Here is a 19,867-nt window from a genome sequence, read left to right on the forward strand (position 1 = left end):
TCAGACATTATAAATGACTCATCAGACTGCTTGTGTCTTGGCAGGACAAACTTGGCAGACATGCCATGCTGGATACACCTGAACATCACACGTGTCCCTACACACTATGTATGTTTCCAAGAGAGTCATGTGGCGTTCATTCCTCTGCAGGTAAAGAGCCTCAGGCCAGCTGAGTTGGGTTAGTTCACTCTGGGTGAGCCTTACAGGCTGCTGGCATATCCCAGGAGGGTGTGGACTGTGTGTTGAGTGCATGAAAGCCAACTAGGGCATAGAGCAAAGGAACCAGTTGGAAGAAGAATGACATCACAGGGAGATGAATCTCCAGTTTGGCAATTCTAGCCCCAGCTCTTTCATTAATGAGCTGTGTGACCTTGGCCAAGTGTCTTCCTCTTTGTAGGCTCCAATGTCTGTATTTGTAAAATGAGGGCGTGCATTAGCCTGTCTCCAACGTCTCTTCCAGGATTGATGCTCTGGGATTCTGTGACCAGCTTGTGATGTGGACACGAGTGAAAGGAAGCAGGTAAGTGTGTCCTCGGAGCATAAGGCAGTTGAACCTTTGGTTCCAGGTCAGCAGCAGTCTTCAGCAAAAGGAAACCCAAGCTAGGATAGAGATTCAAATCATCCTGGAAGTAGAGGCCTCTGGGGCACAATAGCTCACTATTGTGTCTTGAGGATCTAACTTAAATCTGTCAGAAGGAAGCAATTCTAAGGATTGGAGCAGGTGAAGGTGGGTGGCAGAGGGGTGGTAATTTTCACTTAATGATAAAAGGACAACATTTGGGGAAAGTTTTTATGTTTATTGGCCACTAGTTTTGATTATTTTCTTTGCACTGAAATGATCCAAAATGTTAACGTTAGAGGTGATGCAAGATGTACCACCTGGAATGTGGCTGGGGCAGGCACGACAGCAATGCGGTGTTTTTGAGTGGAACTGTTAAGTGAGTGAATTGAGATTATTTGGAGGTTGAGGCTATCAAATCATGGAAACTCAGTATTGCCTTGGCCAAGTTAAAAAAAAAATCCAGTTTATTTTGAAGTTTACCTGTCTTACATGGGTGGTAGTGGGTTTGATAATTAAAAATTCCTTGGGAAGTGCAAGGAAAAGTATGTATTTCACTAACTGAATGAATACATCATAACGAACCATGACTAGTTAAGAAGATCTAGAGGACTTAGGGAGAGAACTTAGGGTGAGTAGAGAAGAAAATAACATTATGATTCAAAAAAATTCCTGGGAGTATTCTTTTTGCTCACTGTTCATGGGAATCAGAATTTCTGAGAGGTGTGTGGAAACACCTGCCTTTGTCTCTGAAAGAGCTGGAAATGTGTGGGTACGGGTAATGCTCAGCCTCCTGGCTCAGGATGACTTCTTTCAAATTTGTTGACCAAAAGTTTACTTTTCTTCTTAGAAAAATACACGATGATTCAGTTGGGTTCAGAGGAGGTAGATGATCACTTAACCTCTTAAAGGCTATGGATTTGAATCCTGGTGGATAAGGTACCAGTCAAATGTTAGAATGGAGATGTATTATTCTTGACCCTCAGCAGTGGAACGGGCCGGGAGCAAAGAAATACCCCTCCTGAGAGATAAGGGAACCAGTCAGATGCAGAGAGAGTTAAGGGAGATGGGCCAAGCTTTAGGGCCCCCAGGAAGAGGAGCCAAAAGTCACAAATGGTAATATTTGTTGACTATTTTTGACTAATTTTATTGAGTATTTACTCTGTGCCAAGCATGGTTCTAAATCATAATTCTCATAATGAGAATTATAGTAGTAATTCTCACACTATCCCTTTGAGGCAGGCTCTCTTATTTCCATTTTCTAAATGAAAAACTCGGGTAAGAGAAATATTCACCCAAGGATAATCAGGTGGCGAGTGGTAGAGCCAGAATACAACCCAGGCAGTTCAGCTGCAGTCATTGCTGTTAACCACTTGTGCCCTGGTGCATATATAACCTTTCAATTGACTCTCATTCTGTGTCTCCGGCATCCATCCCTGGGCTGAGAAAGCAATGGACTTTGTTGAGTATTCTTGAACTGAATGGAACAAAGTACACTCAGCCTGTGCCGAAATCTGGTACCTGGAGTCTGTGGGAGGCCCTGTTTGGCTCAGCACAGTGTGGGGTGTGCCGAGTGTGAGCCAGTACCTGAGGTCTGGTGGCAGAAGCCCAGTCCAGCCAGCTGATGTGGGATCATGGGCAGGATTCCCCCTTCCTACACAGGAAGGGAGAAGAAATCCATGGACACTCAGGAACCCAGGGCTAAGGGGTATTAGGAGGCAGCCTGGCCACCCCAATCATGTCTGAGATCTCACTCTACATAACCCCTGTGCTGGGCAATGGCCACTGTGGATATAGAGTTGGGTTGTGCACATTCCGTGCCCTCCAGGAGCCCCATGTCAACACTGAGAAGGACTGCCTCTATCTGATAGGACCCCACAAATTGCTTTAGGATCCCTGTCCTGTTTTGTATAGCCAGACAAGACTAATTCTAAATCCTATTATCTCTCTTGCTGGGATTTTATATATTCAGCCCAGTGTCTACTAACTGAATTCGGGAGACAGGTTGTATAATTTTCAGACTCCTGGACAGACTTTCTGGATCAAGGATATAAGGGCTAAGGTGATGGCAAGGCTGAGTAGACAGAACTTGCAAAAGGACTCTGCAATTAAAATGGTTAGTGATATTGTTGAATAAGAGAAAGAAGGAAAGAGGAAAGAAACCTACTCATATATTCATAAAGCTCTAGGACCTACTTATCCCAGTAGGAGATGAGGGCATTTATCCTCAGCGTTAGTTGTGGAAACTTCTTTTGAGTTAGGTCTCTTGAACAAAGGAGAGATTTTGGTAGGCTAGGGACTCATTTGGTGATCAAAGTGACATCCAGTTGCCTGGATAGTTCCAGTTTATGCTTGTTACATACAGTGGTGGCATTATTTATATTGCCATGTTTCACTTAGAAAAGTATCCTGGTTTGGGTGATAAATTTTGTGGTAATGCTGCCCATAGACAAAAAACACTTGTATTATTCTGGTGAGCCAGAGTTCTGAATTTTAAGCCCCAAAGAGATGTTGGGAGTATAAACACCTCTTCCTGGATAGCTTTTTCCTCTGTCACCACCATGCCTAAATGTGGACAAAACTCTTTCCTTTTCCTCCTTAGTTTTGCTGGAAAAATGTAAAACCAAAAGTTACTTAAAAATTAATGGAAAACAGAAAATATTCCCTTTAAAATAGAAAGAACAGGGGCACCTGGGTTGCTCAGTCGGTTAAGTGTCCGACTGCAGCTCAGGTCATGATCTCGTGGTTTTGAGTTCCAGCCCCACATCAGACTCTGTGATGACAGCTCAGAACCTGGAGCCTGTTTCAGATTCTGTGTCTCCCTTTCTCTCTGCCCCTCCCCCACTCGCACTCTGTCTCTCTCTCTGTCTCTCAAAAATAAATAAACATTAAAAAAAATTAAAAATAAAATAAAAGGGAAAGAACAGACACAGGCTACAAATTCACTAAATTCTTGCCACAGATCAACTTGACTGGTTCAGGTTAGACCTCTCAGCTCTCCTGCACCTAGAGTTCTGGGACACACAGCCAGAGAGAGGCTGGGGTGGGGGACCTGTAGGAAACCCGCATGTCCTGCTGGGCTATGGGACCCCAAGGTATTAGTCTCTGTGGGATCCTTTCCTGACTCCTGGGGGAAAGGAGAGAGAAGAGTTATTTTCTCATGTGGAGCTGCCACTGGAAATCCACTTGAAGCCTGGTCACTGTGAATGTAGCAATTATTAGAAACTTGCAAAAGGATCAGGGAGAAGGAATGAATTGGTGTTTCATGGAGTTTAATTGAGCATTACTCTGCTCATTAGCAGCAATCAACTCAGTTTATGTGGCCTCATTTACAGATGGAAGAAAACAAAGATTCAGGGAAAAAGCCTTTCTTTTGTGTCTTTTCCTCTGTCCTCCCTCAAAAGTGTATCATCTACCCTGTCTGTGGTGTTGTGGTGCTATTGCTAAATCTGTGATTGTACGTGACCTTAGTCATCTATTTGTTACAGATGCATTTTTGGACTGTTTGAACCGCTTCATCACCTCTTTCCTTTGAATACAGATGGAGATTACGTGGTTTATTAATAGATAATTATTGAGCATTCGCTCTGTCGTAGATGTTGAAGAGAATTACAGGGTCAAGGATTTTATAGTTAAAATTCAAAAAAGATGTAAAAAAGAATGAGAAACCTCAGGACCTTGTTTAGGTTTTGAGGCCAGAAGTTCAGTGATTCAAAGATCAAGAAGCGTGTGATAAAACCACACCAGCTCTGTTTCTACTCTCAATGTAAAATAGCTAAAGATCACTGAATAAATTAACACAAGATAACAAGAGTGTGCCTCTCCAAGAAAGTTCCTCTAAGAAGCTTGCTATTTCAGGAAGACATGAGTTGTGGCCTTTGTGAATCAATTTTAAAATGAACAAGATGAACTTGTGACCAGAGATTACATCTGCAGCTACTGAAATCAAGACAGGGTAGTCAGTCATTTGTTATGTGTCCTTCCATTTAGCCCTCCTGTATCCCAAGGGACCACATGAACAGGCTGGAAATGTCTTCCCTGCAGGGTCCTTGCTGGTATTCAATTTCTCCTGATAAACTGCTTCATTCTTCACATCAGACGCTCTCCAAAACTCGAAATAAATCCTGGGTCGATGGAGGAACACACTGATTATTTAAGAAATGTGACATTAATCCATCTACAAAGGCTGTTGAATGCATGCAAAAGCCTTCTAAATTTTAAACTCTGGGAGCTAGAGACCAATTCCAAAGTCACTGCCATTGCTCAAGACTCTTCTCTGCAAATCATGCCTGAGAGCTGACATCAGAGACAATAATCAATCTTTTATTTTGTTATTTAAATTTCTTATGAATATAATTTATTGTCAAATTGGCTTACACACAACACCCAGTACTCATCCCAACAAGTGTCCTCCTCAATGCCTATCACCCATGTTCCCTCTCTCCCACCCCTCATCAACCCTTAGTTTGTTCTCTGTATTTAAGAATCTTATGCTTTGCCTCCCTCCATCTCTGTTTGTATCTATATTTTCCCCTTCCCTTCCCCCATGGTCTACTGTTCAGTTTCTCAAGATTCACATGTGACTGAAAACATATGGTGTCTGGCCTTCTCTGACTGATTTATTTCACTCAGTATAATCCCTTCCAGTTCCATCCACATTGCTGCAAATGGCATGATTTCATTCTTTCTCATTGCCAAGTAGTATTCCATTGAATATAAAAACCACATCTTCTTTATCCATTGGCAGTTGATGGACATTTAGGCTCTTTCCATGATTTGGGTATTGTTGAAAGTGCTGCTATAAACATTGGGGTACACGTACCCCTATACATCAGCACTCCTGTATCCCTTGGGTAAATTCCTAATATTGCTATTGCTGGGTCATAGGGTAGGTCTATTTTTAATTTTTTGATGACCCTGCACACTGTTTTCCAGAGCAGCTGCACCAGTTTGCATTCCCACCAACAGTGCAAGAGCGTTCCCATTTCTCCACATCTTTGCCGGCATCTGTAGTTTCCTGATTTGTTCATTTTAGCCACTCTGACTGGTGTGAGGTGGTATCTCAGTGTGGCTTTCTTTGACTTATATTTCCCTGATGATGAGTGATGTTGAGCATCTTTTCATGCGTCTGTTGGAAAAGCAATCACACTCATAACTTTATAGTAATGATAGAAATGCTGACTGAAAGTGTTTAAGTTTTCATTAAAATAATAGCTAAAATATGGGGCACCTGGGTGGCTCGGTTGAGTGTCCTACTTCAGCTCAGGTCATGATCTCACGGTTCATGAGATCAAGCCCCACCTTGGGCTCTCTGCTGACATCTCAGAGCCTGGAGCCTGTTTCAGATTCTGTGTCTCCCTCTCTCTCTGCTCCTCCCCCACTCATGCTCTGTCTCTCCCTCTCTCAAAAAAATAAATAAAACCTTAAAAATTTTTAATTAAAAAATAGCTAAAACATATCAAAGGCATATTGTGTGCCAGATACTGCACTGAAAGCTTTATATGCATTGTCTTGTTTCCTCCTTCCTATAATAAGTATTATTTAGTAGGCATTACTGTATTAGTATTCCAATTTTACATGTGAATATTATTACAGCCCAACCTTCAGAATTCCAGACCAGATATCCAACTGTCTACTCAGCATCTCTGTTTGGATATTTAATAGACATCTCAAGTTTAAAATATCCAAAACTTGGCTCCTAGCATTCGCCCTTTTATTCCCCTTCTTCCAACAACCTCGCACCCCTTCAGTCTTCCTCATCGCAGGTAATGGCAACTCCAGCCTTTTGGTTGTACAGGCCAAAACCCTCGGAGTCAGCTTCGACTCCTCTCTTCTGCTCATACCTCACGTCCAATCTGGTCAGTAAATCTTGTCGCTGCACCTTCAGGCTATTCCAGAATTTGACCACTTCTTACTCCTCTACTATAACTTCCTGGTTCAAACTATGGTCCTCTAGCCTGGATGATTGCAGTGACCTTCTTCTGCCCCTGCCCGTTTCAAGTGCATTCTCATCACAGTTGCTGGAGTGTTCCTGTTAAAATGAAAGTCCAAAACCCTCCAGAAGCTTCCCATCTGACTCAGTGGAAATCAAAAGACCTTGCAATGGCCACAAAGCCTCATCAGGGGCCAGCTTCTTTTCTGATCTTTACCTTGAGTTTACAGACTCTGAATTTTATGAAATCTTTTGTTCATATGTGAATCTGTGTGTTCTTCTGGAGGGGGGTGAGTATGAAATTAGAAAAAGTGAACATGAAGCAAAATCAGTCAGTGAATGGGGATATAATTATACCTAAGAAAGGTTAAATACAACATATGGTATCATACTTTGATGACTGGGAAGACTGTGGTGTAAAGGAAGGTGGTCTTCCTGGACCTGGAAGACAAGGGGGGACTGAGGAAAAACATCAGTGAATTTGTTCCTAGCATTATCTGAAGGCAGGATAGTTGACCAAGGACTGTTGCAGCTCAGTGACATTGGTCACTGAGATCATTCAATTTATACTCTTTCAAGCACCCTCCTCTTCTTCTTCTGGCTAAGTGCCAGCTCAGGTTTTGACTGAAATGTAACTTTCCTAGAAGAATCTTGTTTGCACTCTGACATCACTCTGTACTTCTCCTTAATGGCACTTATCAGAGCTTTGATTTATTGTTTCTCAGTGTTCATCTTCCCCACTAGACTGGAAGCTGCATGAGGGTAGAGGCCCTGTTAGTCTTATTTACCACCATATCCCACTGCCTAACACATAGAGGCACTGAGTAAATATTTGTTAAATGACTGAATAAATAAATGAAAAGTTGAATGAATTTTATTTCCCAGGAAGATTTTCCTATAAGGGAAGAATGCTCTGAGTGAAGAAATGACTTTTATTTCTGGAAATCTTGGAGACCTCACTCTTACTGTAGAATTCTTTTTTGTTGTTGTTTTTTGTTTCTTTTCTTTTCTTTTCTCTTCTTTTCTTTCTTTTTTTAAATTTACATCCAAGTTAGTTAGCATTTAGTGCAAAAATGATTTCAGGAGTAGATTCCTTAGTGCCCCTTACCCATTTAGCCCATCCCCCCTCCCACAACCCCTCCTGTAACCCTCAGTTTGTTCTCCATATTTATGAGTCTCTTCTGTTTTGTCCCTCTCCCTGTTTTTATATTATTTTTGCTTCCCTTCCCTTATGTTCATCTGTTTTGTCTCTTAAAGTCCTCATATGAGTGAAGTCATATGATTTTTGTCTTTCTCTGACTGACTAATTTCGCTTAGCGTAATACCTTCTAGTTCCATCCACGTAGTTACAAATGGCAAGACTTCATTCTTTTTGATTGCCGAGTAGTACTCCATTGTATCTATATACCGCATCTTCTTTATCCATTCATCCATCGATGGACATTTGGGCTCTTTCCATACTTTGGCTATTGTTGATAGCGCTGCTATAAACATTGGGGTGCATGTGCCCCTTCAAAACAGCACACCAGTATTCCTTGGATAAGTACCTAGTAGTGCAATTGCTGAATCGTAGAACTATCTTACTGTAGAATTCTAACATAATATGGAGAATGTGAGTGAGCAGGAAATGAACTATGGGACTTCAGAGATGGAATTGCAATTATGGAAGTGATTATGGAAGACAGGCCACCTGACTTGAGTCTTGAATAGAAGATGGGTTTTGGCCTATGGAACTGAGGGATGGAGGGAAAGAGGTTATTCTAGCCAGAGATGGACAGCATGACCAAAGATATCAAGTTTGGAATTCAGAGGGCATATAGAGATGTCAGTTTAGTAATTTACAGGGAAAACTATAATTGGTGAAGATATCAAATGCTCAAGTCCTATGATAAGAGCATTCTAGCCTTGTAAGCAGGCTGCATAAGAAGTCATGTTATAATTAGGTGTCAGGGGCACCTGGGTGGCTTAGTCCGTTAAGTGTCTGACTCTTGATTTCGGCTCAAGTAATGATCTCACTGTTTGTGAGATCGAGCTGTCAGTGCAGAGCCCCGGGTCAGGCTCTGCACTAACAGCAAGGAGCCTGCTTGGGATTCTCCCCCTCTCTTTCTCAAAATAAATAAACTTAAAAATATTAAAAAAACCAATTAGGTGTCAATTAATTGATTCACAATAAAAAATATAGTTGTCAAAGGATGCCCAAGTCCAATGACTAGTGTATTCATTTCCTGGAAGTGGATCTACATGGGAAACCAAAGTGAAATCAGAATGCTTGGTAAGCTTACAGTTAGGACAAAAGGAAATCAATCATTAAAAGGATGTTTAGAGACATCTGACTTAGACTTCTTTAATAGGAAGGTACTTGTCACCAGAATTACCTGGGTCACCTTCTTAACCAGAGTTACTTCTCTGCCCTGTATGGTATTAGATGGGTCATACTAGGGTTTGCCTGTCTGACCTCCTTTCCTTGTTTTTTTTTTTTTTTTTAAATTAAAAATTTTTTGTTGTTGTTGTCAAGTTAGCTAGCATACAGTGTAGTCTTGGCTTCAAGAATAGATCACTTATGTTCAACACCTAGTGCTCATTCCAACAAGTGCCTTCCTCAATGCCCATCACCCACCTCCCCAGCACCCCACCCCCATCGACCCTCAGTTTGTTCTCTGTGTTGAAGAGTCTCTTATGGTTTGCCTCTCCTTGTGTTTTCATGGCTAGTTAATATCCCTTTTGACTGATGCTTTACTTCTTCAGCTATATTATTACTTTCAATCAGATTTCATCAAGTTTTCCTGGTCTGAGAACCATTCTGTTTCTTTAAGGTGACTTAGCAAATCTCTGCTGTAATCAATTATGCGTTAATGTCCTCATTAAACTCTCAGAGGACAATCTCATTTCTAATTCTTTCAGGATCACTCAGTGTTGCCCCTAGTACTGACAACACTTGCCAGTGTTGAGATTCTAGGGCACCCCAAGTCCCAGATGGCTCAGAAAAATCTTATCTAACGTCGTCAGAATTTCACCAACTAGATAAAACCTCAGTGATAATAACCCCTGCCATTCCATTCATGTGCTTCTTTGCAATCAAGATACATTTCACACCTGTTATTCTATTCAGTCTTTCTAAGAACTCTTGAGGTAACAAGGGCAGGGATTGGAGTTGCTCATGTCACATAGTTCACAAGAGGCAGTGACAGAGCTCAGACCTCAGATTACTTTTGAGTACATCCTGCTGCTTCACCAAGAAAGAGAAGAGAGTTTTCTTTTAAATTCCCCTTACACTGCTAAGAAAAACCAAATAACACTATTGTTTCATTTATCCACTTGAAGGTCAAGCACAGAAGTCAGGTGTTGAGGCTTAGCATGAAAACTGTGATTGAGGATTTTAGTATCAGAACTAGGACTTGATTAGCAGTACACATGCCCAATCCATCCCTACCTCAAGGAAGCAGAACAGTGGGGTTAGACGGACCCCTAAGGGCAGAGCTGGCAGGGGCCATAGGAACATAGACCAAATCACAGACTGGAATGCCCATCAGTGAGTCCAGAGCTGGAAAAGAGAAGGCCGGTATCCCTGAGGGATATTGTGACCAAGCTGCAGGGAAGATAAGGTGAATGGCCCCTCTCAGCCTTTCTAGAATCAAAACATTCTTTCCTCTAAGCACTGTGGGATATACAAGGTTATGTTCTTAACTCTGCTTCCCTGTCTCAGATTTCACAGAGACCACCTCTCTTTATGATAATGACTGTTAATGAGCACCCGCATTGTGCCAGACTTGGGACTGGGTACATTATTTTGCTCATAACAAGCCTGAAAACTGTATTGCCTGTGTCCTACACCCAAGAAACTGTAACCCTTAGAGGTTAAGTAACTTGCGCCAGGTCATTCACTAAAATATGATGGAAATGGGGTTCTAAGCAGGTCTGTTTGGATGAAAAACTCAAGTTTTTCTTAAAAAAAATTTTTTTTATGTTTTTATTTTATTTTTGAGAGAGAGAGACACAGTGAGAGCGGGGGAGGGGCAGAGAGAGACGGAGACAGAATCTGAAGTAGGCTCCAGGCTCTGAGCTGTCAGCACAGAGCCCAACGTGGGGCTTACACTCACAGACTGCACGATCATAACCTGAGCCAAAGTTGGACACCCAACTGACTGAGCCACCCAGCGCCCCAAAACTCAAGTTTTTCTTATTGCATCATGCTCACCCTCAGTACATTCATGTCTCAGAAGGAACTGTCACAGTTCAGGCCTCTTACGTCTTCCATTCCTGCTGGTCAGAGTGATGAAAACAAGAGGTAAGAGAAAAGCAGAAAGTGATGTGTTTAGTACGCACTAGAGCTGGACTGCCTGGGTTCGAATTCAGACTCTACCACCTGCTGGCTCTGTGACTGGTGGCAAGTCTTAACGTCTCTGTGTCTGTGTCCTCACCTGTAAAATGAGGATAATAATAGTACACGCTTTATAGAGTCATTGTGAACATTTAAGTATGCTATTATAACAACGGCGCTTAGAAAAATGTTCAGCACATAGTAAATGCTCAGTAAAATTAGCCATTATCTTTTGGTTAAATTGAGGCCTTGATCTCAGTCAATCTGACCCCTTCATTGGATTTGAGAGACGCTGCAGCCTCATTAATTCCATAATTCTAAGTCATCTCTTGAGGTGGGTTACTTCCTGGATGGGCCTTCTCAACCATTTTAATAGATCCCTACTGATGTAAATATCAGATCTCATCTAGAATTCAAGGGTCGCACCATGGGTGGTCCCTACAGTTGGCCACTGCTGTACCCTCCTCCTCCCTATCCTAGAAGTGCCTGCCTAAAGTGACTGTGGGTTTCCTGGAGAGTTGCCTTAGTGTGGGTCCAGGCAGCCCTCTGGTCTTTAGCCTTCCCCACGAGAGCCCATTCTTTGCATGCTTTGGAGCTCAGCAGGCTCCTTGAGTCTTCTCGGTCAGTGATGTTCCAGATGCCAGAGCTGGCATGAAAGGGTGAGGCAGCCCCAGCTGACTCCAGAAAGGAAACCAGGTGTGTCCATACAGACAGCTGCAGGCCAATTAAAATGGTGCATGAGCTAATTAAGGACAGTGAACAAGGCATCATTGCTCTGAGGATCCCCAAAAATGCCAGAGAAGGACATTCTTGGGCAGGAACCTTCTATGACTTGGAATTGGATGACTTAGGTGACAAGATTAAAACAAAAAGGACAAAACACCTGCAAGACATACATTTATATATCCAAATTGATTCTTTGATGCAGTTCAATTTCAGAAAGATTTACAAAACCTAATTAGGGCAGAGAATAGTGCTGGACATTACAGAGATACAAATGGGTGACACTCCATCCCTGACTCAAGGGTATCAGTTCTCCATCCCTACGGCCACTTCTCACCAGCACCTATGGTTTCTCTCACTTGGACTGTTGTAGTCACCCCCTAACTGGTCTCCCTAACTCTTAACCTTTCCTCAACCACAATCTCATAAAACAACTTTGGCCACATACTTGTCACTCAAAATGGCTTCCCACTGCCTACATGTTAAATGCAAATACCTTACAGTATTTAAAGTCCTCAGGGATTGGTCCAATTTAGTCTTCCCAGGTTTTTCCCTACTTATACTGCTCTTCTCCACCATGTATCCTACATGCCAGCCTTATTGGTCTACTACAATTCCTTCAAACACCCTGTCTCCCTTCTTTCCCCCATCTTCCTGCTTTCCCTGAATCTGTCATAAAGCACACCATGCCTTCCTTTTTGTCTCTGACAGGAGAGATCTTGCTCACTTTTCAAAGCGTACCTCAATACTGCTTCTATCCTGAAGCATTCCATGTTGTTGGCCTTCTCTAGTGGGATGTCATCGATCCCCACAGTATCCTCTATTGCACTTGGTTTAACCTTCTCTTGTGTCACAGAATTCTTCTCCTGTGTGTTCCCTGAGGGAGTGAGTCTGGGATTGGTTTTGTCATTTTCTTCCCCCACAGTATAGCTAGTACATTACTCATGTGCAGTGAATTATACTGAATGGAATGGAGGAAATAAACCCAGCCCAAAGTGACTGATAGAAGCCAAAATGCCACAGGGTTCTCTGACAGAGCTCCAAGGTGGAACAGAATTCAGGTTGGAATGGCATTGAAATATGGTCGCAACAGGAAAAACTGGGAAAGGTTTTGTTTTTTCACGTAAACCTTCCCTCATTTCTCCTCCTGTTTGGCCCCCAATTGTATTCACAACCTAGTACTGTAAATTGGAAGCTAATGTGTCTGATTTATTTACTAGACTATGTAAGATTCTTGACGGCAGGGACCAAGCTTTAAATCCTTGTTACATTGGTATGAAATCCAGTGCTTGGCACTTAGTAGGTACTCAAAAAGTATTTGTCAGAGGAGGAAAAAGAGGGTGGGAGGGAGGGATGGGAAGGTTTATTCATGTAGAGATGGGACAGGGTGAAGGCCGCAGAGAACTGAAACCAAAGAGGCACAGTCCTATGTGGGGATCCTGCCATATTGTCTTCGTAGATTAGCTTGATATAGTGAAAGTGCTCACTCGCTACATACTGTTTTCTGTAGGGGCTGACACTGAGTAATAAGAAAACACCTTACATTCCCAGCTCCTTCCCTCCCACTTCCCCCCACATCCGGGAATTGGTGCAGATACATTCCTCAATAGAAGACAATTAGGAGGCCGTTGGCAGCTGCCCTCCATCCCTGTTCTGTAACAGAGGGTCATTGTGATTGCTGAAATTTCACTAGCACAAAGGCCAGTGGGTCACTTAGGGTAGCTTAAAAAAAAAATAATCAAAGTCTTCTAGATGAAGATGAAATTCCTTTTCCCTTGCTTCTAGACAAATAGGCAAAATTGGGAGTGGAACACTCATTTTTCTCTGTCTCTAGATCAGTGGAAGGAGCAGGGGATCTGGCATGACTGAGAGCCAAGCATAACTAACATTTTCACCACTAAAGGCACACAACTTAAGACAAGTGCCTTAATCACTGAGACTCATTTTCCTCATCTATAAAATGGGAAAAAATAGTATCTTTTTCAAAGGACTGTTGTGAGAATATCACATGCCACAAATAATTTAGTCCAGCGCCCCATATAGAAAAATCCCTAAGTGAATGGTAGCTATTGATCATCATGATTATTTAAAAAAAACTATTTAGGGTAAGGATTCAAGGGCTTAGCAAAGTAGACAGCTGTTATATGATATTTGAGAAATCCTATTAGAAGTTCCAGTTGTCTGGTAGGGCGGTTTTAGAGCACTTGGTATTCCTTTCAACTCCTGTTTTCATTTTATCCTGTCCATATGGCTGTGTTTATATGCTATATAAAGTATGTTTGTTTAGCAATAATTAAATTCTTTTCTGGCCCCTGTTTATCCCCAGCTTGTTTCCTACCACTCCTGGCCCTATGGACTGGGAACACATGATAAAGCATCTCCTCTACTAAAACATTTTAAAGACTTGTGTTTGCAATAAGTTTGCAAGAACTTTGTGACTTGAACTTTGAAGAATACAAATCCAAAGAGACAACATTCTATGCTTTGGGCTAAAAAAAGTTGCTATAAAAAAAGTTACTGTCCAATATTTTCATTATTTACTGTAGCTTTTCATGTTATGTTTTCTCAGTTTGCTTGTTCTCCATTTTGTACAGAAAGTGAACACATTTTTTTCATATGTGTCTACAGTGATAGCTGGAAGAGAGAGAATGAATTGATTCTCCATCATAACATTTGATAGCAGGAAGGTAAAGAATAGAATAGACAAGGAAGAGAAAAGAGGTGGGAAACAGGAACATTCCACACTAATGAAGACTTTCAGTGACTGTTGGCCAAATACCTGAATCAATTGTAATGGAGGGTTAGACTACAAGTTCCTGCAGAGAATCCAGACATGGTAGCTACCAGATAGATCAATTGTGGGGCAGCCCACCTAGAAGAATCTGGATAAAGGATTTAGCAGAAAAGTGGTTACATGACTCTTGGGGCTGTCACTCACATCAAGGGTCAAAAGATACCATTGTTGAGGCTTTTGAAGAGGATTTCTTTGGAGGGAGCAGTGAATGTGCTAAGTGCCACTCCCACTTCAGGGAGTAAGGAGTGTAGGTGCCCACCTATCTCATCCTTCTCTCAACAGAACCCCTCAGAGCTTGGGCTGCATCCCCCATTTAGAGGCCCAGGTGGGTCTGAATCCCACCCTGGAAATTTACACAAAAAAGAACAGGGATGGCTAGCTATTGCTTTGGCAGTGGAGCAAAGGAGGTTGCTGCTGCTTCCTGATTGGCCAACACTCCCAGAATTTGTTAGGTTAAAGAGTGCTCCAAGGGGCAGACATAGGCCCCTGCGGGGGAGAGCTAGAGTGTGAAGCACCTTAGATCTGCTTAATAGGGAGTCAATAAATAGGCCCAGCTGAGAAGCTGGATGGGGCTAGGTGATTTCTAGAGCCTGAGGCAAAAGCTTCTGTCTGAATGGATTGTTTTTGCTTAATTAAAGGATCCTCAACTGAGAGACCACCGGGAGTGGGGGGCAGGTCTTAGAGGAACTCACAGGAGTAATACCTTATGAGAGAAAGTTCTAGGGGCGCCTGAGTGGCTCAGTCTATTAAGTGTCCTACTTTGGCTCAGGTCATGATCTCACAATTTGTGGGTTTGAGTCCTGCACCGGGCTCTGTGCTGACAGCTCAGAGCCTGGAGCCTGCTTCAGATTCTGTGTCTCCCTCTTTCTCTGCCCCTGCCCTGCTCTCACTCTGTCTGTCTGTCAAAAAGTGAATAAACGTTAAAAAATATATATTTAAAAAAAAAAAACAAAGAAAGTTCTAGATGACTGCTAGCCCTAGAGGGTATGGTGCCATGTTACCAGGGTCCTAATCAAAGAAACACTTTCTGCCACCTTCCTTCTCTCTTTCTCCAGAAAGGGTCAAAACTCCATTTAGCAAGATGGGAGTATAAAGAAGGAAAGAGAAGATTCATAATGTGGTTTCCCACCTGCCAAAAGCCCCCTGAATGAGATTAGAAATTTCTGTTACTACGTGGATGTGGCTATTTTAATTTATTGAATTGAAACTGTGTTTATAACTGTGACTTAAAGTGAAGGAAGGACTTTTGACTACCTAGGAGGGACCACCGAAGCCCAGGGGCATGCTTGAGTTTCTGTCCAGAGGCAGAGGAAGACCTCCCCCCATTTCACCCCTGATAAGTTTAAAAGGCAGTAGGAGATTAAAAAGAGTGTTTTCATTATATTCCATGAGTTTTAGTCGTTCAGCTCACTGGCTACAGAATGAATATGTGAACAGATGGATAAATGAATGAATGAGTATTGTTTTTATTAGGATGCACTGTGATTTCAAATTTAGGCCTTTAAAAAATTAAATTCTTGTAACATTTTATTACCTTTGTAGTTGTACATGGGAGACTATTCTGTAGCTCTTAGCTATATTAAGATCTGATGCTGAATTAATACCACTCTGCCTGTTTCCTGTTAACTCAAAGGCTGTAGCAAGTGGTGTCAGCAACGTGTTTGTTAAGCCCCCAACCTCCTTTTACTCTTAGTACCTTCATGACCTGCTTAAAACCTCAGCCAGCTGCTCTGCTGAGAAGGTGCTGAGAATGCGTTCGTACTCAGGTGTAAATGAGTTACAGAAGTGGCTATATGCTTATTTCCGGAGACATTTTTGCTTGAACAGTCAAAGTGCCTGAGTCCAAAGAAGGGCAGCCTATGCCTTCATGGTGGGGCAGGCAGCAGGCAAGGGTCAACAGAGATTTCTCTGGGCAGGGGCATCCCAGCTCCTTGGGGACCATCCTTCATATGCCCCTGACCTCTGGGCACACGGGCAGCTACCCCGGTGTATGCCATCCCCTAGCCTTACTTGCCCTACATAGTGAATGCGAAAGCATGTTGTGTAACGTACCATGTGAATGTGAGCCGGTGTCATTATCATTGTTCTTTAATAGCTGGAACTCCTGACAACACACCCATAAATGTTTCTCAAAAGGTTAGTTACCCACACAGATGCCTCTGCTGTCCTTATCAAATTATTTCCTTATAATTGGAATGTTCTAGTATCCCAAAGGGCTAGAAGCAACTCTCACCCATCAGACAAAGTGCTAAAAATCACAGGTTTAGCGCCCCCCCCCTCCCCGCCCCAGGGCATTTCTTCTTTCTCCTTTTCTGCTTCCACCTGCCCAGAAGCATTTCTGCTTCAGATCCTATCAGTCCCATCTTGCAACTGAAGCAAAAACTCTCGCCTTGCCTGAGCTTTTTCTGTGTGTTCAAAATGATAAGAAACAGCTGTCCTCGGATTAATGCCATCATCCCTGTTATGATTCAGCCATTCAGCTTGTGGCAGCAATTGTGTGTTAGATGAATGTCTTTCTAAATTCAATCACCCCAAAATAAATACATTGCAGTAGCCTCATTAAACAAAATTGGATGCAAGGAAAGGATGGGGCTGACTGATAGGAAATGAGAAAGAAGTAGAATATTTCAAAGCTGCACGCATCCAAGTGCCCTTCAGAAACCTCTTCCAGGACCTTGTCAGCTTTGGCACATCTAGGTTTTTGTTTGCTTGTTTGTTTTTAAAGATGCTTATGTATGTGGTACCATTTTCCCCAAAGAGAAATTTTTTTGAGAGATCTTTTTTATTTTTTATCTTATTCTGTTTTTTAAATTTTATTCTGTATTTTTATTTTTAGAGACAGTGCATGCATGAGTGGGGGAGAGGGGGAGAGGGGGAGAGAGGGAGGGAGAGAGAGAGAGAGAGAGAGAGAGAGAGAGAGAGAATCTTAAGCACAGAGCCTAATGCAGGGCTCAATCCCACAACCCTGGGATCATGACCTGAGCCAAAAACAAGAGTCAGACGCTCAACCAACTGAGCCACCCAGGTGCCCCAAGAGAGATCTTTTTATAAATGAAATAGTATATATTCATATTAAGAGACGGTCACACAAAACAGGCAAATATGCAGGTGTGTTCATATACGGCATCTCATATAAGACACTTAGCGGGCATTATCCAGCTTGTTCAGCTTATTCAAATGATTCTAAAGTCTAACCACAGTAGATGCTGTGTTAGGTGCTGAGGGGATATGAAGTTGAATCCATTCATGCATTCATTTATCCAACAGACATTTGCTGTTACTGTTCTGGGCTATGCCCTGTGCTCATCATTTGAGGTACCACCTTGAACCAACTGCCTCTGGTTGAGAAAGAGGCTTCGAATGGGCTATGGGATAGTATGGACACAGATAAATGTACTGAGACGTTCCAACTGCTAAGTGCCGTAAGAAAGGGATGCAAAAACACCCATGAGAGTTTAGGAGAAAGTGGTCGTTTATCTCGGTAAGGAAACAGAAAAATTTTCAGGCAGGAGGCAACGTTTGGGCTGGACCTGGAAGTCTGTGAACAGTTTCAAAGTTAAGGCCTTTCTAGACGAAGGGGATGGTGTAAATAAGATTAAGATCATATATTTTGGAGAGGGGTTGAGGAACAGAGAGCACATGCACACACAGGAGAGTTGTAGATAAGGCTGGACACACAGGTGAGAGCTCTGCATGCTGGCTAAGGAGTGTGAACTTTATTCTATAATCATTTGGGAGCCATAGCAGAATGACATAATCAAGTCTGTGCACCAGGAAATTTAGTCCAGTAGCAGGCTGTGGATAGAATTGATTGGAGGTAGGAGGTGTTAGAGATGGGAGTCTACTCAGGAGACCATCACGAAAGTTCAGGCCAGGGATAAACAAGGGCCCAGGGTAAGATTGTGGCAAATAAGCACTGGAGAAACAGACATTAATTATTAAAAGGGAAAAATCAATGAGTTCGTGACTGTGGATGTTTTAGGTTCACTGTGTTCCTTTGGGCATTAGATTTATTTTTACAGGTTAGAGCTACGTGGGAGAGACCTGTGTGTGGTTCAGGGTCCTAGCAGGGAAACAGAATCTAACTGAGGTGGTTCAAGAGATTTTAATGAAGACAACATTTGCACGGGTATGGGTGGCATTAAGGAAACCAACAAGGGGAGGTGAGGTACCCAGACATTAATAACAGGGGGAAGCTGTTAGCACCCCGGAGAGGGGGGGGGGCAAGGGGAGAAAATGGTATTACCAGTTTCCAATGAGAGCGGGAGTCATGGAGGTGCTGTGATCTAGAAAGCAGTCAAGAGAGAAGGAAAGAAATACCCTTACCTCTGTCTGTTGCTGCCCTTTGGTTTGCTGCTTTCTTTCACTGGCCAAACTCTACTGAAAAGGTGACTAGTTACAGGGGTGGGTCTTTCAGGGCTCAGAGCAGGGGGAATCATGGGCAGAGGTTAGGGGGGCAGAAATACTTATAGGGCAGAGGGTAAGGGGGGACAATGGAAAATAACCAAAATCCAGTGCTAAGGTGTGCCTGCCATATGTTAGGCAATATTTAATGTCTTGGAGCTTCTTAAATCCTAGGGATTTCAAACAAAGGGGTTTCATTATGAAATCTGATTCTAATATGATAGTTGTCACACACTTAATAATATCACATAATTTCACTGCTGAATCTGTTTGTCTGTAAAATGATGCTATTTATTCCTGCTGTACTCACTCTATAAGGTAATTATGAAAATAAAGTGAGATAAAAGTTATACACATATTTTTAGATTAATTTTTGGCATAAACCACTATTAAGATGTATAGGATTGTTATTGTTGTCTGGGATCATTCCTTTTCATTTATGGTGTTTTCCACCCCATCAGCACAGTGTCTGGCCCAGAGGACTGCTCAATCAGTCTCGGTGGCATTGAATCAACTTGAATTCTCAGCACATACACTTTCTCCCATGATTCATCCATGATGTCTTTCAATTCAGCTTTATTACTGTGGGACTTTTTACCTCGTCAATGTATTCCACTGCCCTAATACCTGTCGGGAAAAAAATTAAGACCCCTCTTAGGATTAAAATCACTGGAAAATATTAAACTTCACTTCAGCAAGGGAAAAGTTCATCATATGTTCTTAGAATGAGGCATCATTAGTAGTTTTGACCACATATCCCAGGTCTGGACACAGGCTTTGTTACCTGAATTTACTAGCTTCCTTTCACAGCCTAAAACTGCTGCACACACTGATTTGGAGGAGGTGGCAATTCGAAAGATGAAAAACCCTCCAAAGCTGTATGAAATCTCTAAATCCCACGCGTGAAAAGACTCCGTTCTTGTACCATAATTGCTTTTCTTAGTCGGGCCCTCAGGGATAGGCCCTAAATGAGATACTAGGCTGGTTCCATCTCCAGTACTTATGGTTTTGCATTCACATGTCTGATTCCGCGGAAATATGTTAGATGAAATGCAGGCAGAGAGCTCTCTGTTGGGAAGGCATCTGAGAAAGTCCGCTGCAAGCATAGGGAGGCTCTTGTATTGTCAGGAGCACTCC

The 19,867-nt window shown here is 42.4% G+C and overlaps 1 protein-coding gene across 2 annotated transcripts in view; it reads left to right on the forward strand.

Annotated features, from left to right (window-relative positions):
* Positions 1-369: 369 nt before the first annotated feature.
* Positions 370-19,867, forward strand: part of FRMPD1 (FERM and PDZ domain containing 1) — a 139,924-nt gene continuing 120,426 nt past the window's right edge. For both annotated transcript variants that reach the window (XM_040481720.1, XM_040481719.1), the window contains exon 1: positions 370-520. The gene's annotated coding sequence lies outside the window, so the exon portion shown is untranslated. The remainder of the gene's footprint in view (positions 521-19,867) is intronic.

This window comes from Herpailurus yagouaroundi, unplaced genomic scaffold (assembly GCF_014898765.1).
Source record: "Herpailurus yagouaroundi ecotype Mexico unplaced genomic scaffold, PumYag 160, whole genome shotgun sequence".
In the NCBI taxonomy this organism is placed as follows: Eukaryota; Metazoa; Chordata; class Mammalia; order Carnivora; family Felidae; genus Herpailurus; species Herpailurus yagouaroundi.